Source organism: Odocoileus virginianus, chromosome 16, assembly GCF_023699985.2.
Source record: "Odocoileus virginianus isolate 20LAN1187 ecotype Illinois chromosome 16, Ovbor_1.2, whole genome shotgun sequence".
In the NCBI taxonomy this organism is placed as follows: domain Eukaryota; kingdom Metazoa; phylum Chordata; class Mammalia; order Artiodactyla; family Cervidae; genus Odocoileus; species Odocoileus virginianus.
In genome coordinates, this window is record NC_069689.1 from 17,659,521 (window position 1) to 17,679,817 (window position 20,297).

Genomic DNA, 20,297 nt, shown 5'->3' on the forward strand with positions numbered 1-20,297 from the left:
ATTCCCCTTGCATGGCCCTGCCATAATCCCCAAACTCCATTTTGGTTTGTTTAAACTCATTGTGCCTTTGGCACACAATCTTGCGTTGGGTAACACAGAGAGGAGGGATAGGAAAAAACAGCCTCTTGGATTCAGAGTTGAGCTGCTAAATCACACTTTGCCTGAAGCCAAATGACCTTTTTATTGTTCAGTTCAGCAAGCCAGTAAAGTCTCTTGAACTCTGAGCCAGTTATAACCAAGATTCTATTACTTATAACTACACAAGCCTTAAATAAACTAACACCTACTCCAAGCAGTCTTCCTAGATAACTACAATTACAATTAATGTCTGCCTTCTCTGTTTTCCATGTCATAAAGCTTGAATCTCTCAATGGATTACACACATCGTTTCATGTTATCAGTTAGTTATTGGTGGGTAATAAATGCCCCCACCCTCAAATATTTATTTAGCTCATGATTCACTGAGCTAAATAGTAGTTTAGGCATGTGGTTTTCCTGGTCTCAACTGGGCTCCCTCCTACACCTGAAGTCAGCAGTGGGCTGGCTTTGTGGATCTTAGCTGGACTCATTCCTTGTCTGGAAAAAAAAGGGCTGACTCCTCCATTAGGTCTCTGTGTTGGCTTTCCTCCAGGCCAGCCCAGGTTCAGGGAGGGATAATAAATTCCAGCTCTCAGTGAGATGAGCTATACAGGTACACTGAAAGTTCACTGAAACACGGTCATTTCTGTCATTGACCACAGGTCCCTTAATGCCATTATATCTGTGCTTTCCTCAGACTGCCCACCAACACTGCACCTGTATGGAGTCTAAGCTCATATTACTTGCCACATGACGGGTCAATAAATTGAGAGACAGGTTGTTGGGGCAATGAAAAGAGACTTTATTCAGAACCAACAGACTGAGAAGATGGCAGTCAAGTGTCCCCCCAAAATCATCTTCCCCGAGTTAGAATTCAGCCTTCTTTTATTCTAAAAGGAGAGGCGATGTGGCTGATAGTTGCAATCTTCTTGGTACCTTTGTTCTTGGTACTATTCCCATAGGTCTGGTCACAATGTTCCTATAAACCTCCAACGAAATGAATGTTATTCTCTGTTCTGCAGCTTTTTAAAGACGTGTTCTACCATTAAGAGTCAGAGCCTGGAGAATGGGCTGTTCCGTGTTATTTCAGGCTACAGGAAACATTCTTTTACAAAGGTGCAAGTTGGCATGACTAAGCATAGGCAACAGAGTACAGAAGTTAGAGCTAAAGAAATAGACCCAGTGTGGAGTCGGGTTTGTTCAATGTTACACTCATTGGGCAGAGAGGGATCCTGCAAATCTGCTGCAGCCTTAGGATACTGGGATGGAGCCCTTGAGGCCAGCTAGAAGCTGCAGGAGTGAGCTGAGGCAGCATCGTAAGGAGACAGCCAGGTGGAGAAGGAGCAGGAGGGAAGACAGGTGTGAAGGCCAGAGTGGGGACTTGGGCTGTAGTCCTGGAGCCAACAGGTTGGGATCAGAGACTCATGTTTAAGTGGAAGCAGGTCTTCCAGAACCTATTGTCGGTTATCCACATGGGCAGGGAGGTTGCAGGTGCCAAGTTAACACACATGGAGCCTGGCGCTGGATCCAGGGCCAGATACCCAGTGGGTCTTAGGAAGTGAGTGTTCCGCATTGACCAGCCTCTTGGGAGCCCCATGGTGGGGAGACCTGTCTGTCCTTGCAGGTTCTGGGCGGTTTCACTTGGGGCCAGTGAACTGAGCTGTAGACAACAGAGACAGCTCTCTGGAGAAATGCAGATTCTCTTCCCACCTGAAGTGTTCCAAAGGCCACCAGGCCAGGCAGACAGTGTTATTGATGAGTCATGAAACAGCCAGACCCAGAGTCTTAGGTGGGGAGGGGAGAGGATCAGTACTGCCTGAGGATAAAGGGCTTGGTAACTGAGGGTCAGTGGCTCAAGCTGACCCCAGGGCCAAGCCGTTAGCTCCTCGGGCTGAGGTCTTTGAAGACATGTGGCCCAAGTTCCCATCCAAAGAGCAACAAACTGAGGCTCAAAGAGGAGACAATCTTCGCAGGGTCAAAACTGGGTGGCAGGACTGGGAACAGGCACGGCTTCCTGTTCTGGACTGGTGCTCATTCTTACAGAGTTTCTGCCTTACACCCAACACCTACAGGGCTCTGTAGGTGCCCTGCGCCCTGCCTGGTGAACAAGAACACAGCACAGACACTTATTGAAGGTCACTGCATCTCAACTTTATTTCTTATGATTCTTTGAAGAATTTGGGGAGGCAGGGGACTTGTCATTTAGGAGACTGACATCCTGATGCCCTGGAGGGTCACCTCCAGAATGGGAGCCCCTTTCCGTTTCAGTACTGGGTCCTCCTGGAGGAGCTGGAGGAATTCCACAGCAAGGCCCCCAGTAGTGCCCCAGCAGATCCCAGGAGGATGTTGGATGGTGTGGAGAGTCCAGTTGCCCCTGGGGGAGAGGAGAAGGTTAGAGCACAAGAGGACAGGCAGGCCCAGCAGCCCCCGGCAAGACTGTGGGTGTCAGAGACCCCAGGACTGACTGGAGGCCCTAGACCCTGACATCCCACCCCTATTTCCTCCTCTACTTCCTGAAACCCCAGGATGTCTGGGGGGCAGGGAGGGGCGGCTGCACATGGCTGCCCAAAGAGGAGACATGAACTCTGATGGTCAGTCCGTCAGCGACAGGACAGACCCCCTGAGAAAAGACAGGCTGCCCCTCCCTCCACTGCACTCGGCTGGGCCCAGGGAGGAGTGGGCAGCTAACCAGGTTTTGTAGGGTTGATGAGGAAGGCAGGCCTTCTGAGCGATCCACCCCTCATCCCGCCACCCCACACCCAACCAGAAGAGGGAAGAGTGACCAGGTCACAAAGGACCAGGGGGACACTGACGACCACGAAGCTGGAAGAAGCCTGTTTTCTTCTTTGGCATCTGGATCAATCTTGCGCTGATTTGTTAGCCCTCGCCCGCTCCCTCCTGGGGAGACATTTACCCTTGGACTGGAGATTGGAGACCAGGCTGCCAGAGGGAACTCTGCCCCCATTGGCTCTGGCAGTTGATGACATCATATTGGCCGCGAAGGAGGAGCGGGAGATTCCTGTTCTGGTGAAACCCATGGTGTCCAGCAACTCAGGTACAGCCCTCATGGCCGTGACTGTAAGGGCAGAGACACTTCATGGCTAGCTGCGGGGGACAGGCTCCCCAGACCTCCCTGACACCTTCCTGGGGGGTTGAGGTGAAGGGTCCTCTTCACTCGCCTCAGACCACAGGCCAGAGGCCAGGGAAGGCTGTAGGTATGGACACAACTGGATGGACGCCCACTCTGACACCCCATCCTCCTCCAAGAACCTGGAACCCAGGCCTACTCATGACTCTGCTTGCCTGTGACCCTGGAAGCTTCAGCAGTCCTCCCTGGGCTTTAGTTCGCCCTTTATGAAATAAAGTTGAAACAAGTAGGGGTCTTCAAACGCCCCCTTTTGATGGGGAAACTGGTGTCTTTCACACAGGCACAGGCCCACAGTACGAGGACAGAACTGCTCTTCTGAAAAGGTGCTGGGTGGAGCTTCTGACCTCTGGCCCGGGGCCGCTGGTGAGCATCCCCCAGGGTGCCTGCATCTCAGATGGTGCAGGCATAGAACCTTCTGCCACCAGAAACCTTCTATGTCTACAACATCCACATGGTGGACACATGTGGCACTGAGCACTTGAGACTGGCTGGTGTGACAGAAATGTTTGATTTTCTTTGATTCTGGCCACCATGAATGACCCTCACCAGTGGATGACCCTAACTGGACTCACTGGATGAGCTCCAAGGATTACAGAGCAGTTCTGAGAAATACACACAGCTCAGCTCACACATTTCCTACAGGCTTTTGCAAGAAACTGTGCCCCAGCTTTCTGGGGAGAAATCACGGATTCAGACAACTCTAGCAACTCAACCTGGGTTCCCACAGTTTGCACTCAGGAGAAGCTGAGATTGGAAGTGGGTGCTGTGAATGGCTTTTCTTTGGTTCCTTCTTGGCAAGGTTCTTGTTACTGCAAGAATTCCACCTCTGACACCTTCCACCCCACCCCTACCCACCCAGGTCTTGAGGCTCAAGGCAATCTTGGACTCAGTCAAGGCCAGACTCTCCCAGGAGCCCAGGGACAGTGGCAGATGCAGCTTGAGTTGCTTTACAAAGAGACTCACCTCCTCCGATCACGGCTGCGGCAGTCTTGCCTGGAGAAAGAAAGAACCCCTGTGAATGCCCAGCACTGGCCTTCCCCTGCATCTCTGCTACTGTCCCAGTGGGAAAGGTTCCCTGGAGTTGGTTGGGGTCACAGGAGACAGCAGCCCTGGGTGGCTCTCTCTGCTTTTACAGAGAAGTCTGATTTTGCAGGAATCAGAGGAGGATGGACAAAAGCCCAGAGCTCTGTGATGCTCCAGATAGGGAGAGGAACCTGCCTTGAAAAGGTTTCATGCTGCTGTTTGAACTTAACACATTTTGGTATCATTTTCAAAAAAAAAAAAAAATCAAGAAAAGCATGCTACTTTTTTGCAATGGAATAAATTTGACTGTTCTGTCTGTTCATCTTCCAGACACGCTATGCCCATCCCAGGCTACAGCTGGAGTGGAAGCCCCCCCATCCTCCAGGGCTCAGCCTACTTGCGACTTTCTGCAGGAAGCACCCCTTATTCCCCCATTAAAATGCACCATGCTTCCTCTGCATGTTTTGCCTTGTGGCTGGAGCCCCTGACCACACTAGACAGAGCATGCCTGTACCACATTGAGTTGCTCAGAGCGCTTGGGTCTGGTAGGGACTAGGGATTTTGGACAGCTGGGACAGTTCCAGAGATTTCAGGATCTGCAAGAGTGAGCTCAGATAGCTCCCCATGAAAAAGAGTCTTGGTCCCAGGCAAGGGAGAGAAGTTGCAAAAGCAGTCTCCATCCCTCAGTCATTTCTGAAAGGTTATAGCTCCTGGCTCACCAGCATCTCTCTCCATCAGGACCCCTGACCTGTCTTGAGGGTTTCCGTTTCTGCACAGACAATGTTTCCAACAAACCGATCTTACAGTTCTCACCTCCTCACTTCCAAGGATCTTGGCTCCTATGCCACACACCCAAGGTCATACCCTAGGCCAGGGGTCCCCAACCCCGATACTGGTCCCTGGCCTGTTAGGAGCCCAGTCACACAGCAGGGGTTGAGCGGCAGGTGAGCCACCGAAGCTTCATCTGTGTTTACAGCCGCTCCCCCTAGCTCGTATTAACACTTGAGCTCCACCTCCTGTCAGATCAGCGGCAGCATTAGATTCTCACAGGAGCTTGAACCCTTCTGTGAACTGTGCTTGTGATGGATTGATGTTGCCTACTCCTTGTGAGAGTCTAATGCCTGATGCTCTGAGTTGCAGCTGAGGTGGTGATGGTAGGGCTGGGGAGCGCCTGCAAATACAGATGATCACTAACAGAAAGGTTTGACTGTACAGGGACCATAATAAATGAATAGCTTGCAGACTCATATCAAAACCCTACTAGTGAGTGGCAAGTGACGACTAAGCTGCATCTGGTGGCAGGCTTTAAGTCAGAATCCGACACTTACTTTAGTCCCCACATGTCCCGCTCACTATTTTATTTACCACTTCCATCCTTGCCTCTTTCCTGCACTGTGCACTTGTCTTAGTCATGGTTTTGGTAAGCCCACAAGCTAACCCTTGACAAAATAAGTAAAAAAATAAAATAAAATAAAAAGCAAACATTGCTGAAAGGTTTCTTTGAAAATGGAGAAAGACTCAATGATGAGACTGAAAAAGACTCTAAGATGGACAGTGAAGAAAAAGCTACATTTAAAAGAAAATACCAAGAGTGCTACTTAAAGTACAAGCTCATTGCAGCAGGTGATTCACATTCTCCAAGCCTGCTTTGTATAGTATGTAGCGACCAGCTAATCAATGAAGTTTTGAAACCTTTAAAACTGCTTTGCCACATGGAGACCAAGCACCCTGCATTAAAATACAAGGCTTTGGGGTTTAAAAAAAAAAAAGTGAACATGAAGAACAGAAGCAATTATCGAATGCCTTCATTTTATCAAATGTATGTGCACTGAGAACATCATTCTTAGTGGTTAACCACATTGTTAAATCTAAGAAACTGTTTACTGTTGGTGAAGAGCTGATCCTGCCTGTTGCTAAGGTCATTTGTCATGAACTTTTAGGAGATGCTGAAGTTCAATATCTGGCATGTGCTCCTCTTTCTGCTAGCACCATAACTAGATGAACTGATGAAACAGCAGACATATTGAGGCCAATTGTTAGAAAGGATTAATGAGTCATTGTGGTATGCAATCCAGGTTGGTGAATCTACCAGTGTTGACCACAAGGCAACTTTACTTGTTTTTGTGCAATATATTTTTCAGGAGGATGTGCATGAGGATGTGTTATGTGCACTTTTCTTGCCAACCAACACCACAGCTGCAAAACTATTCAAGTCTCTGAATGACCACATATCAGGAAACCTGAACTGGTCATTTTGTGTTGGTACAAGCACGGATGGAGTGGCTGCCATGACTGGATGGTATTCTGGTTTTCACTATACTGGTCAAAGTGGTCACCTCTGAATGTGAGTCTACACACTGTCATCCATGGACAAATGCTGGCCAGCTGAAAAATGTCACCTGAACTTAACGTTTTGCAGGAAGTGATGAAAAGTATCAACCACATTAAAGTACATGCCCTTAACTCACGTCTGTTCATGCAGCTCTGTGAGGAAATGGGTACAGAGCACAAACGTCTTCTCTTATACACAGAAATGAGACAGCTCTCTAAAGGTAGATCACTGGCCAGCAGTTCTGAGTTGTGAGTGCTGCTTCCAGGGATTTCTTTTAGAAAAACAGTCACCACTGGCAGCATATTTCATATTTCAGAAGGTGTCAAAAAACATCCTTACTTGTGTGACATATTCAACTTGCTCAATGAACTCGGTCTGACACTTCAGGGGAGAATGACAACTGTTCAAGTCACCAGGTAAAGTGGCTGCATTTAGAGCCAACCTGGAATTATGCAGGCAATGAATGAACACTGGGAATTTTGACATGTTTCAAATATTAGCAGAGATTTAGAAAGAGACTCAGTCAGGGTCGTCTTTCTCCCAACTGGTGCATGATTCACTTATTTCAGCTTTCAAAAGAGTTTGAGCATTACTTCTCAACTGCAAAAGACCCCTGAACTGGGAAGGAATGGATCCCTGACCCATTTGTAAATAAGCCAGGTGAACTGACTTTGTGCCTGCTGGAAGAGGATCAACTGCTTGAGATCACAAATAACAGCGGCCTTGAAAGTATGTGTTAGATGACTTCAAATCTCCATATGTTCTAGTTTAAAATCAAGGCAGAATAGCTTGAGATTGCCACAAAAGCACTGAAAAGCCTGCTTCTGTTTCTCACATCCTATCTTTGTGAAGCAGGGTTTTCTGCAATAACAGTAACCAAAGGGAGCTGACAGGGTAGATTGGACGTAAGTAAGACACTTCGGGTGTCATTGTCTCCTGTCACCCTCAGATGGGACCATCTAGTTGCAGGAAAACATGCTCAGGGCTCCCATTGATTCTGCATTATGGTGAGTTGCATAATTATTTCATTATACATCACAATCCAATAATAATATAAATAAAGTGCATGATAAATACAATGCGCTTGAATCATCCCCAAACCATCCTCCCCCTCCCTGCCCGTGGAAAAAGTATCTTCCCTGAAATGGGTCCTGGCACCAAAAAGGCTGGGGACTAGTGCCCTTCTCACCACTATGGGAACAACTACCCATGTGTGCTAGTTCAATCTCAGTTAATTCCAATGAAATAAAACTTAAAACTCAGTTCCTGAATTGCATGGACCACTTCTCAAGTGCTCAGTAGTTGCATCTGGCTAGTGCTGGTCCACCATACGGGATCACACAGGGAACTCGCTTACCATCGCAGAAAGCATTACGGGAGAGTGCTGCCCTAGACCCGGTCACCAGCAAAAAATCTCTCTCTCTATGATCAATAACCAGCACTCCCGTGGAGACTCTCACCTCCTCCTTTTACAGATTCTGACTCTAACACAGCCTTCTCCATTTCATCAAACACAATGAGATTTTTCAATCTCTGTCTAGGCACACCTTGGCAATACTGTCGATCGGGTTACAGATCACCAAAGTAAAGGAAATATCATGTGAACTTTTTGGTTTTCAGTGCATATAAAAGTATGTCTATACATAAGTTACATTTATGTATAACTAGACTATACCCTAGTCTGCCAAGGGTGCGATAGCCTTGTGTCTAAAAAGACAATGGGCACATCTTAATTTAAAAATACTTCATTGCTAAAAATGTGAACCTCCACCTGCCAACTCTAAGTTGCTACAAATCTTCAATTTATGACAGCCCATCCCCATGTTAGTTTCCTGAGGCTGCAGTAAGGAATTACCACAAACTGTGCTAATTCTCTCATGTTTTCTCCCAGTCAGAGATCCAAGATCAAGGTGTAAACAGAGCCAGGGTTTCTCTGAAGGCTCTAGGGGAGGATCCTTCCTTATCTCTCTAGCATCGTTGTCTAGCTGTTGGTGACAATCTCTGGCTTGTGGCTGCATCTCTCCAATCTGTTTCTGGCTCTACCACTGCCATCCTAGTCACCATCACCTCTTGTTGTCCAAGACCAGGGATGGGGACAATACAGAGGATGTTGGCTGCTGGGTGCAGGGAAGAAGAATGAAGGTGTTAAATCCCCTCCTTGACCCCTGTGGCCCATGTTAAAGTCCACCTGTTCCTTGAGCATGAGGGGGTCCCTGCATAATCAGGCTTCTGCTTCTGTCCTAGGAAATCAATAGAAGCCACCTCCCTGCCTCCTGATGTTCAGTCTTTTGCCTGCCAAATCCAGGCACATTTTTAAGGACTCTGCCATCCAACACATCTTCCAGAACTTGCCCTGAGCACACTTTCCCAGTCTTCCTCGGCCACCTTCACCTATAGACTCTCAAGGGTGAATTAGTTGTGCTCCTGCTGCCACAAAATTTCCCACAAGGCAGTGTGGTTCTCTAAAATCTCTGCTAGATTTTAAGCTCTTTCAGGTCAAGGGCCAAGCCTCATTCACTGCTGCCTTCTCCTGTGCCAGGCACAGGCTTGGGATCAAGGAGGCTCCGAAGGAGGAGTTCAGAGAAAGAAGTACCAATCCAAAGTGCACCTTTGGGTATCCTAAGTCATGCTATGGTCTGAATGTTTGTGTCCCCAGTAAATGATATATTGGAACCTAATGCCCTATATGATGATATTAGGAGGTGGCCCTATGGGAGCTGATTAAAACTTGCAGGCGGAGCCCTCCTGGTTGAGATCAATTTCCTTATAAAAGAGATCCAAGAGAGTTCCTCTTTTCCTCCCAACATGGGAGGTTAATGCGAAAAGATGGTTGTTCTAGGACGTGAGCTCTCATCACACACAGAGTCCACTGGTGCCTAGATCATGATTCCCCAGACTCCAGAACTGTGGAAAATAAGTTTCTGTTCTTTTTAAGCCATCCGATTTACAGCATTTTGTTATAGCAGCCCTAATTCACTAAGATAGGGCACAATCAACAGAGTGAAAAGGGAACCTACAGAATCATAGAAAATATTGGCAAAACATGTATCTGTTTAGAGGTTCATATTCAGGATATAGTGTAAATAATTCCTCCAACAACAGAAAACTTGATTTAAAATAATTTGATTTAAAAATGGGCAAATGTGCAGCACAACTGGAGGAAGCCCACATGCAGCAATGAAGATGCAGCGCAGACAAAAAATAAAGAAAAATATGGGCAAAAAATCAGAGTAGACATTTCCCTAAAGACAGACAAATGGCCAACAAGAATAGAAAAATATACTTAATATCGGTAACCATTAGGAAATTCAAAGCAAAACTGCAACAAGATATCACTCCACACCCATCAGGAAAGTCACTATATAAAAAAAAACAAAAACGGAAAATAACAAGTGTTGGTTAGGGTGTGGAGAAACTGGAACATTTGTGCACTGTTGGCAGGAATGTAAAAGGGTGCAACAAACATGGAAAACAGTGTGACAGTTCCTGAAAAAATTAAAATTAGAAAACCATATAACCCAGCAATCCCATTTCTGGGCGTAGATTCAAAGAAATTGAAAACAGCGTCTTGAAGAGATATTTGCACCCCACGTTCATAGCAGCAGTAATCACAGTTGCCAAGAGGAAGCAAACTAAGTGTCGATCAGTGGATGAATGGATCTTTACCACATGGTATAGATCTATACCACCCGAGAAGATATCATTCAACTTTAAATAGGAACTTCTGACATACGAGGAACCTTGGAACCTTATGCTAACTAAAATAAACATGTCAGAAAATAACAGATGCTATATGATCCCACTCACATAGAAATTAGATTAAATTAGTTGAGCAAAGAGACAGAAGGAACTGTGGTTGCCAGGAAGTGGCAGGAGGAAAACAGTAGTTAATGTTTAATTGAGTTTCAGTGTGAGGAGATGAAAAGAGTTCTAAAGATTGGAGGCACAGTAACACAAATATGGTTAACACTGCTCAAGAGCCGACTCACTGGAAAAGACCCTGATGCTGTGAAAGATTGAGGGCAGGAGGAGAAGGGGGTGACAGAGGATGAGATGGTTGACTGGCATTACCGACCCAATGGACATGAGTTTGAGCAAACTCCGGGAGATAGTGAAGGACAGTGAAGCCTGGCTCACTGCAGTCCGTGGGATTGCAGAGTCAGACACGACTTAATGACTGAACAACAAAAAACAACAATTCAGTGTATGCTAACAAACGGTTGTATTTGTTAGTCACTCAGTCCAGTTCACTCTTTCTGACTGCATGAATCATAGCCCGACAGGCTCCTCTGCCCATGGAATTCTCCAGGCAGGAATACTGGAGTGGGCAGCCACTTCCTTCTTCAGGGGATCTCCCCAACCCATGGATCGAACCCAGGTCTCCCGCATTGCAGACAGATTATTTGACATATGAGCCACCAGGGGAGCCCAGCTGTTTTGGTAAATTTCATGCTATGTGTATTCTGAAATGACTTTAAAAAAAACTCTGTGACTTTTGCTGCTGTGGCCCAAGGCTAGCCCCACATTAGAGGTGACACTGCTCTCGGAGGGTGTGTTCTGGGAGGACATTAGTGACCAGGCCCTGGGGCATCAGGGGAGGAGTGCAAACGGGGAAATGAAACTTACCTGCCTTGGGTGCTGTGGGGCCACAGGGCAGGCATGGGCAGTGGACTTTAACCAGGAAAGCGTCATGCCCGAGCCTGTGCCACGTGGCTGTCAGGCATCTAACCTGAGCAGCACCTCTGCCCCACCTAACTGGAGGTGACCTGGTTCTGAGAGGCCCATAAGAGTGAGCTCATCCCACCCCTGTGCTTAAAAACAAACCTATGAAGGCCCAGAGAGGGCAAATGACTGGCCCTGGGTCACTCAGCAAGTCAGAGGCAGAGCTAAACCCTGAAATGTGGTCCCTCTGATTCTACAGCATCATTTATTTCATCTCCTGTGTACACTGTGACTTTTTTCTGACTGTGTGTCAGAGACATTCCATCAGGAAGACTGTCCTGACACTGACAACTTAGCAGGTTGAGTCGAGCAGTGGGTGTGGGGTGAGGATCTGTGGATTGGTGCTCAGAGACCCGTTACCTGCATAATGGTAGAAATTGCTGCCTTTCGACTTGGGTGGATCTCTGGGGTCAGAGCCAGAGCCATCTGGTCCCTGATGTGGCCCCTGTGGTGTGTCTTCCCAGGAGAAGAACCGTCAGAAGCCTGGTTGGTTGACTGGGAAGGTTCTTCTTCCTCTGGAAGAAAGAAATAACAGGGGAGCACACAGCGGGGCAGGCAGCTGTGGGACCAGATGCCACACAGCACCCTCCACCCTTTCCTGAAGCTCCCAGGATCTCTGATGTAGGGAGGGGACCTCAGACGAAGCTGAGCTGAGAGGTGCCAAGGGTGCTTGGAGGTGAACCAGGGAGAAGACAGAGAGAGGGAGGCCCAGCACCAGTGGAGAGCTGGGGGGTCCTGACTGCTCAGAGCAGGAGGCTGAGGACCAGGGGGGAAGAGACTTGATGGGCCCAGAGCACCAGGGGTGCTCACCAGGGGTGGCAGCACCAGGACAGAACCCAGACCCCCTCTGCCCACGTCCAGGAACCCCAAGCTCTGGGCCACCCCACCCTCGGGAGCTTTCCCAAGGGCACTCACCTTCCGACAGCAATTCTGGCAGGAGGGCGTCCAAAGCGCTGCCTTCCCCGCTCTCTATAGCTTTAGCTGACATCCTGGAGGCAGTATGGGAACACTAGTTGTGGAGCCAAGGACACCACTGTCTTTCTGAGAATCAGAGTGTGAAGTTAAAACTGATCTGCTTGATTTAGGGCTTCCCTGATAGCTCAGTTGGTAAAGAATCTGCCTGCAGTGCAGGACACCTGGGTTCAATCCCTGGGTCAGGAAGATCCCCTGGAGAAGGGAAAGGCTAGCCACTCCAGGATGCTGGCCTGGAGAATTCCATGGACTGTATAGTCCATGGGAAGAGTCACAAAGAGTCAGACATGACTGAATGACTTTCAGGGGGGCATCTCTCTGCCGTTCCAGCCCTGCCCTCTGTCCCATTGAAGCCTGTGAGTCACTTCCAGCCCACCCCCTAATCTGCTCAGACCACAGTTTTGAAGTTAATAATGACTTTGCTTGGCTCCCTGATTGCCAGAGTCCTGGCCACCTCTAATACCCATCTCTGTCCCCTGCTCACTGCCCACTTAGTTGAAGTCTTAGGGCTTCATAGTAACCCGGGTCAAGACAAGACCAGAGGTTCCCAACATCTCATGGTAAAGGTGGGCTCAAGCCCCCTCCCCACACTCCGCTCTGGTCACAGGGACAGCAGTCCTGATGGAAGTGGAGAGGGAGGCTGAGAGTGGAGGCTCCCTCCCCTCCCCACCTCCCAGGCCCCTTCTTACCCTGCTTAGTAGTTGTTGGGGATCGAAGAGTAGTGTGTGAAAGGCTGCATGTAGTGAGGCTGTTGAGAACTCCAGCCGGCTAAATAGTCCCTCCCTGGATGACGTCTGACCCCAAGAGTCCAAGGAGGAGGTGAGTCACCCTCATCCCAGGCTTGGTGCCAGGGAGACCTCACCTTTGCATGCTAATGGGAAGACATGGGGCGGGCCTTCTGAAGGAGCATTGCTTTCCCTCTCAGATTCCCCTTTTTGGATATGTGAGGAATCCCTAATCCTCCGTTTTATAAAACCACCTGCAATTCTTGTGAACTTTCTTTTCCCTGCCCTCCATGATTTGCAAGTTTACAGGACAAAACATTTTTCCTTGGCTGACAAATAGCACAGAGCCCTAATCTCATATCTGTAATAACTGATGCGGGTTGATGGTCAAGAGCACCATCTCTGACCAGTGCCTGAGGAGGAATCCTTAGTCGCAACTTAGGGAGTGAATTCCCCTTGGTGTGCCTTACTTTGCTGACACATTAGCATTCACAGGATAGGTGGTATCACTACACTTACTTCTTTTTGTCCCTTGAAGTGTTAGTCACTCTGTCGTGCTGACTCTTTGGGATCCCAAGACTGTAGCCTGCCAGGCTCCTCAGTCCTTGGGGATTCTCCAGGTAAGATTACTGGAGTGGGTTGCCTTCCCTCCTCCAGCAGATCTTCCCGACCCAGGGATTGAACCCAGGTCTCCTGCATTACAGGCAGATTCTTTACCACCTGAGGCACCAGGGAAGCCCTTCTGTCCCTTATCCCTGATAGAATAAATCTTATGAATACCATAAATTTGTCTGTCTTCTCCTGAGTCTAGAGCTCAATAAATATTTTGAATGGTAGAACAAAGAAGAGGAAAGTGAGAATGTCAGTGTGAAGCTGGGTCAGGGAACAAGGGTCAGAAAATGGGGGAAAGTGCAGAATCGGTGTTGGGAGAGGCCTCTGCTTGGGACAGGCTTGAGTGTCCTGGGAATGGAGGCCTTATCCCTCCTACAAGATGAAGACAGGAGGGACCAGGGCCAGGGCCCTGCCTTTCCCTCACCCCCACCTCTGCTTAAGCTTTGGGACAACAAAGCCAAACATTTCAGCAAAAGCTGCTCCAGTTTCGGTGAGCCACTGCGGGACGCTGTCCATGGGGCCAAGAGCAGAGAGGCTGCAGGAGCCCCTCCTTGGCATCACTTGGTGTTGACTCTACTTTCCTGGCAGAACTCAGGACACAAGGAACATCCTCCACCTGGAGAAGCAGGCCAATTGGTTTCTCTGAAATTCCTGTCACTAGAAGATAGCTAGACAGACAGCCTATGAAACAGAAAAGACTGGTATCATCCGACCACAGGTCACATTAAAAACACCATCCATCCCTGTCTCTTTGATCTAATGGCTGTGGTGGTCACTCTGGGTCACGGTCTGGGACCCGGCCCCAACTGGGATGCCGGAGGAGCTTGAGAACTGACTAGATTCTGGATGCCTGGCTCCTTCATGATGATACCTGGACAGGGCTTGGGGACCAGGCCCTGAGGGCACCGCCAGCTGAGATATGCCTCCTCAGCCAGGTCTGGGCACTGTGGGAGGACCCCGATTGGGTGCTTGACCTGGGCAGGGTAACCCACCCCCTCATGGACCCTCTCCTCTTAGGCAGGGCCTGAGCCTTAGAGGGCAAAAGTTGCACCTTGGGACCTTGCTCTTCCTGCTTCCTTGGCAGGACTGAGAATAATCTTTGTTTGGTGGAGATTTACAGGAGCATAGTGCCCTGACTGGAACCTGACCTCTAGAACAAGGGATCTGACATCAGGAAGGTTACAGTAACTACCCACTCCCCTCCCTCATTTTTCCTAGGAAAGGGCTTTACTGAAAGCTTCCAGATTTCTGGATTTTTAAGACATGAGCCACCTGTCTCCTTCCTGGCCCTGCAAAAAACAGTATTCTGCACCAAACTGACATTTTGATATTGTTTGGCCCCACTGTTTGCTGGGCACACGGACATACATTCAGTTACATGACCTCTTCCTTGGGTTCTATAATTTGCCAAAAGGCTCACAGAACTTAGGAAAGCACTTTCCTTACTATTACTGATACACTGCAAAGAGTATTAAAAGATGCAAGTCAACAGCCAGATGGAAAGATACCTACGATGAGGTTAGAGCATAGGAATTGTGGTCCCTTGAGCACAGGAGTGTGGTCCTTGGTCCACAGGACTTGTGGAGTCTGGGGTGCATCACCCTCCCAGAGCGCCGATGTGTTATTGTTTACCAATTGGCAAGTTCTCAGAACTCCATATTTTAGGAATGTTTATGCAGGGTCCATCGTGTAGGTGTGATGGAATATTAGTTTCATCTTTATCCCTCTCCTAGCCATGCAGGATTGGAGGATGGGGCTGATAATTACTTGGTCTTTCTGGTGACCAGCCCCCATCCAGGAGCGCAGCTAGAATCACCCCCATTAGAACAAAGGATGTTTTTGTCACTCACTCAGGAAACTCCAAGGAATATAGGAATTCTGTGTAAGATGTACTTATCACTAGGAAAGTACAAGGTTTTAGGGGTTCTGTGTTAGGGATTAGGGTCAAAGACCAATATATATATATATATATATACTTTTTTTTCCTTTTTATTTCACATCATCATAATATTCCATATTATTTCAAATCACATTCTGCTAAAAGAAAATGCCAAAATTATTTCTCTTTAAGAAAGAATATCAAATTAATTATTTTAGTAATCAGAATTAGATGCAGGTTAAATACTTTGTGATAAGAATATATGGGTGATGTAGTTTCTTTACTTGTTAAACATTCAAATAATGATGGATTTAAAGGAAGTTGCCAAATTCATGCAGAGACGTTCTGGGGATCCTTCACCCAGTTAACTGCATTGCTTATATATTATGTAATGATAGTACAAGCTAAAAGCTAGGAAACTGACATTGGTCGAAAGTGTGTTTACAATGCTATGTCATTTTACTACATGTGTAACCATTATTGCTTCAAGATACAGAACTATTTTATCACCACAGAGATCTCCCTTTAGTGACCCACACACTGAACCTCTAACTATCTCTCTGACCTAACTTTCCTCATCCCTTGAAACCACTAATCTGTTTTATATCTCTATGATTATGTCATTTTAAGAATGTTAAATGATGTTTTGTGATGGGCTTTTTAAATTCAACATAATGCAGTTTAGATCCACTGAAGTTGTGTGTATCAATAGCTCGTTCCTTTCTATTGTTGAGTAGTATTCCATGATATAGATCCATAGAGTTTTTTTTCCCCCAGTTTTACTGAGACATAATTGATATATACCATTGTGTAAGTTATACTGTGCAATGTGATTTAGTACATGTATATATTGCAAAAAGATTACTGTATACTGCCATTTGTTTAGCCATTCACCTATCTTGGTTGTTTCCAGTTTTCAGCTACTAAAAGTAAATGTGCTATGAACTATCAACAAATGGCACCTGACCAGGTCAGTACTCTTTGTAACTTTTGGTACCAGGTTCAACTACAAAAGTGGAGGTGAAGAGCCTGTTCTCAGCTAGGGTCAACTGCTTACTCATTCATTCATTCAACAAGTATCTATGGCTCACAGAGCCAGTCAGGCACTGATTAGGCATTTTGGGGGGATGCCAAGATAAATCTGATGGGATTTCCTGAGGAGTTTGCAGTCTAGGAGGAAGACGAGGAAAATAAATCTCCTTCTCTAATACACAGTTGCCAGTGCTATTCAGCGCAGCAAAAGCTCTGGGAATTCTGAAGAAGCAGATGTTGAGATAAATTCGTAGCCTGAATTATACTTTATTCAACTGTGGTTACATGTTTGAAACAACATTCTGCAAGGAAGTGATTTCAAATTTCAAGCCAATTCAATCTCAATGCTTTCATACTTTGAACTACGTATTGAGCTAAGGGTCACAAAGCTGATTTTGAGACAACTTCCTTGCCAGGTCTAAGATTCTCCAGGCAACCTATTTTGCAGAGTGAGGAAATTTGGCAGCTATTGTTTTCTTCTCAGTTTGAAACCAACTCAGAAAGAATCCCATTTCAACATTGTATCCATAATAATCAGGAAAGTTTTATTATGAAAAAATTATGCATAAATAAAAACAACACTTAGTCTGATGTCAGAATTTCCATCTCATGTGTCATTCATAACTTCTCCCATTTCCCCAGCTTAGATCCGATTCAGGCTCCCACATGGAGAGGTTTCAGAAGGGGAAGGGAGATAGAATCTGCTCCTCACCTCTCTTTCCTGTACTTCTTCCCCAAATGACTGCTTTTGGCAACATCAGGGTCAACTGAATGGAGCCATGAGAGATAAAGGTGCAAAAAGCTACTTTAGGTGGTACAGTATGCAGACGTCCCTTGATTGTCCAATAGACCTGTCTCTGTCATGGAAGACATCCAAAAAAAAGCTGTCCTTTTTTCTCTGAAGATATTTTTTTGATGGTTAATTTTATGCATCAGTTTGGCTGGGCCACCATGCCCAGATATTTTGTCACACATTATTCTATACGTTTTTGTGAAGGGTTTTTTTTAGATGAGATTAACATTTAATATCTAGACAGCATATTAAAATGCAGAGACATTGCTTTGCTGATAAAGGTCTGAATAATCAAAGTGATGGTTTTTCCAGTAGTCATGGATGGATGTGAGAGTTGGACCATAAAGAAGGCTGAGCGCTGAAGAACTGATGCCTTCAAACTGTGGTGCTGGAGAAGACTCTAGAGAGTCCCTTGGACATCAAGGAGATCAAAACAGTCGATCTTAAAGGAAATCAATCCCGAATATTCACTGGAAGGATTGATGCTGAAGCTCCAATACTTTGGCCACCTGAGCTCATTAGAAAGACCTTGAAGTTGGGAAAGATAGAGGGCAGGAGGAGAAGAAGACAACAGAGGATGAGTTGGTTGGATGTCATCACTAACTCAATGGACATGAGTTTGAGCAAACTCTGGGAAATAGTGAAGGACAGGGAAACCTGGCGTGCTGCAGTCCATTGGGTCACAAAGTGTTGGACACAACTTAGTGATTGAACAACACCACCAAACATCTAAGAAATATTTTTATTATTATTACTGTTAAAATTTTGGGGTGTGCTGGGTCTTCATTGAAGTGCACAGGCTTGGTTGTTGCTCCACGGCATGTGGGATGTTAGTTCCCCAACCAGGGATTGAACCCACATCCCTTGCATTGGAAGAGATTCTTAACTACTGGACCACCAGGGAAGTCCCAGATGAGATTAACATTTAAATCTGTGGACTCTGAGCAAAGTAGATTCCCTTCCATTGTGTGAGTGGGCCCCATCCAAGCAGTTGAAGGCCTTAACAGAACAAAAACTGACTTTCCCTGAGCAAGCAGGGATTCTTCAAACTAAGTGCTTTAGGTTGCTTTCCCTGAGTCTTCAGCCTGCCGGACTACCTCAGCAGATCTTGGATTCACTGTTTCCACAATCACTCTGACTTAATTCCTTAAAACAAACCTCTCTCTAATAGCACTGAAATATATGTATTACCATATGTGAAATAGATCATCAGTCCAGGTTTGATGCATGAGACAGGGTGCTCAGGGCTGGTGCACTGGGATGACCCAGAGGGATGGGATGGGGAGGGAGGGGGGAGGGGGATTCAGGATGGGGAACACATGTATACCCATGGCTGATTCATGTCAATGTTTGGCAAAAACCACTACAATATTGTAAAGTAATTAGCCTCCAATTAAAACAAATAAATTTTTAAAAATGAAAAAAAAAACCAAATTATTCTTGCTTTTCTAAACAATTTCTTAAAAGATTAAACCTTTTATGGAAAAGGACAATATTGTCTGTTCCCATTATGAAGAAAAATAATACCGGTTTGTTTTATGCTGAGAAATAAATATTTACTATGCTACTTTCCTTTCTAAAACTGTCCACATGACCTTCAGCCATTGTAAAATCAAAACATCTTATTAAATAAAACTTTAAACATATATAAAATAACATAGGAGGGAATTAAATTTGATTGGCTTTAGAAAACAAATAAACCCCTCTCTATATATGGTATTCTGTTGATGCTGTTTCTCTGGAGAAAGTGAAAAATTAAAGTGTTAGTTGCTCGGTCATGTCTGACTCTTTGCAACCCCATGGACTGTAGCCCACCAGGCTCCTCTGTCCATGGGATTTCCCAGGCAAGAACACTGGAGCGGGTTGCCACTTCCTTCTCTACAGCATCTTCACAACCCAGGGATCAAATCCAGGTCTCCAGCATGGCAGGCAGATTCTTTACCATCTGAGCCACCAGGGGGAACCCTGACTAATACAGACGCTTTTGTTAGTTTTTTGGAGGCCTCCACTGAGAATCTCTATGTATCTTTCGGACCCCATAAGACAGCCCCCAAGTCCCACCTCTGGGACCCTACTTGTAGCCTCTTTCTGGTGAGGTCCCTTTTCCCACCAACCGGCCAAGGTTTGTCGAGGTACTGTCACGACAGCCCTGCAACCCTCCAGAGGCGTGTAGCTGGCCCAGAGGGGACAGGAAACTGTCCTACTGTGGAGGGACAGGCAGCCTTCCTCCATTCTGCCGTCAGGGACAGCTCCAGTCTCTTGTCATCACATCCCTCTCAGGCACCACTTGGACACAGACTATGCCACCCAGACTCTAGGGGATACACTGGCAAGCGCCCGCGAGAAATGAGTTAAGCTGTGTCCCGTGGGGGGTAGGCTCACTTGACCTGAGCTTGGTGAAATCCTTCGTTGAACCTTTAGGACTTCGCAAGGCAACCAGACATACAGACAGTCTATGGGAAAAGTTTCCCAAATGGTCCGGGGATCCCCACATAGAAAAAATGATTACCTACTGTGGACTGATTTCTCTGCATAAAACAAAAGACCCAGTTTAGCTTGATGACTGGAAGCAGGCCCACCTTCCCCAACCATCAGTGAGCAGTAGGCAGAGGCATGAAAACCTGGGGATAACAGAACCTCCAATACAGACTGATTGAGTTGTAAAGTGTTTAGTCGCTCAGTCCTGTCCGACTCTGTGCAACCCTACGGACTGCAGCTAGCCAGGCTCCTGTCCATGGAATTCTCCAGGCAAGAATACTATAATGGTTGAGTGGTCAGTTAAAGGCTAAAACGTTTGTGAGGTTCCAGGCGCACAGCCGATACGTAACACAGTGCGCTGAAACTAAAGCAAGAAGACAAGAAAACTTACATTCCAGTTCATGAGCTAGCACAGAAGTCTCCAGGAGGAAGCAGGGCAGACGTCACCTGTTGCGCTTGCTCCCTAAGCCCTGGAGGAGGACCTACAGGCACCCACGGTCAGC

General features: G+C 46.7%; 1 pseudogene; it reads right to left on the minus strand.

Moving 5' to 3' along the window:
* Window positions 1-2,242: 2,242 nt before the first annotated feature.
* Window positions 2,243-20,287, minus strand: LOC110122860 (interferon alpha-inducible protein 27-like protein 1; annotated as a pseudogene).
* Window positions 20,288-20,297: the final 10 nt, after the last annotated feature.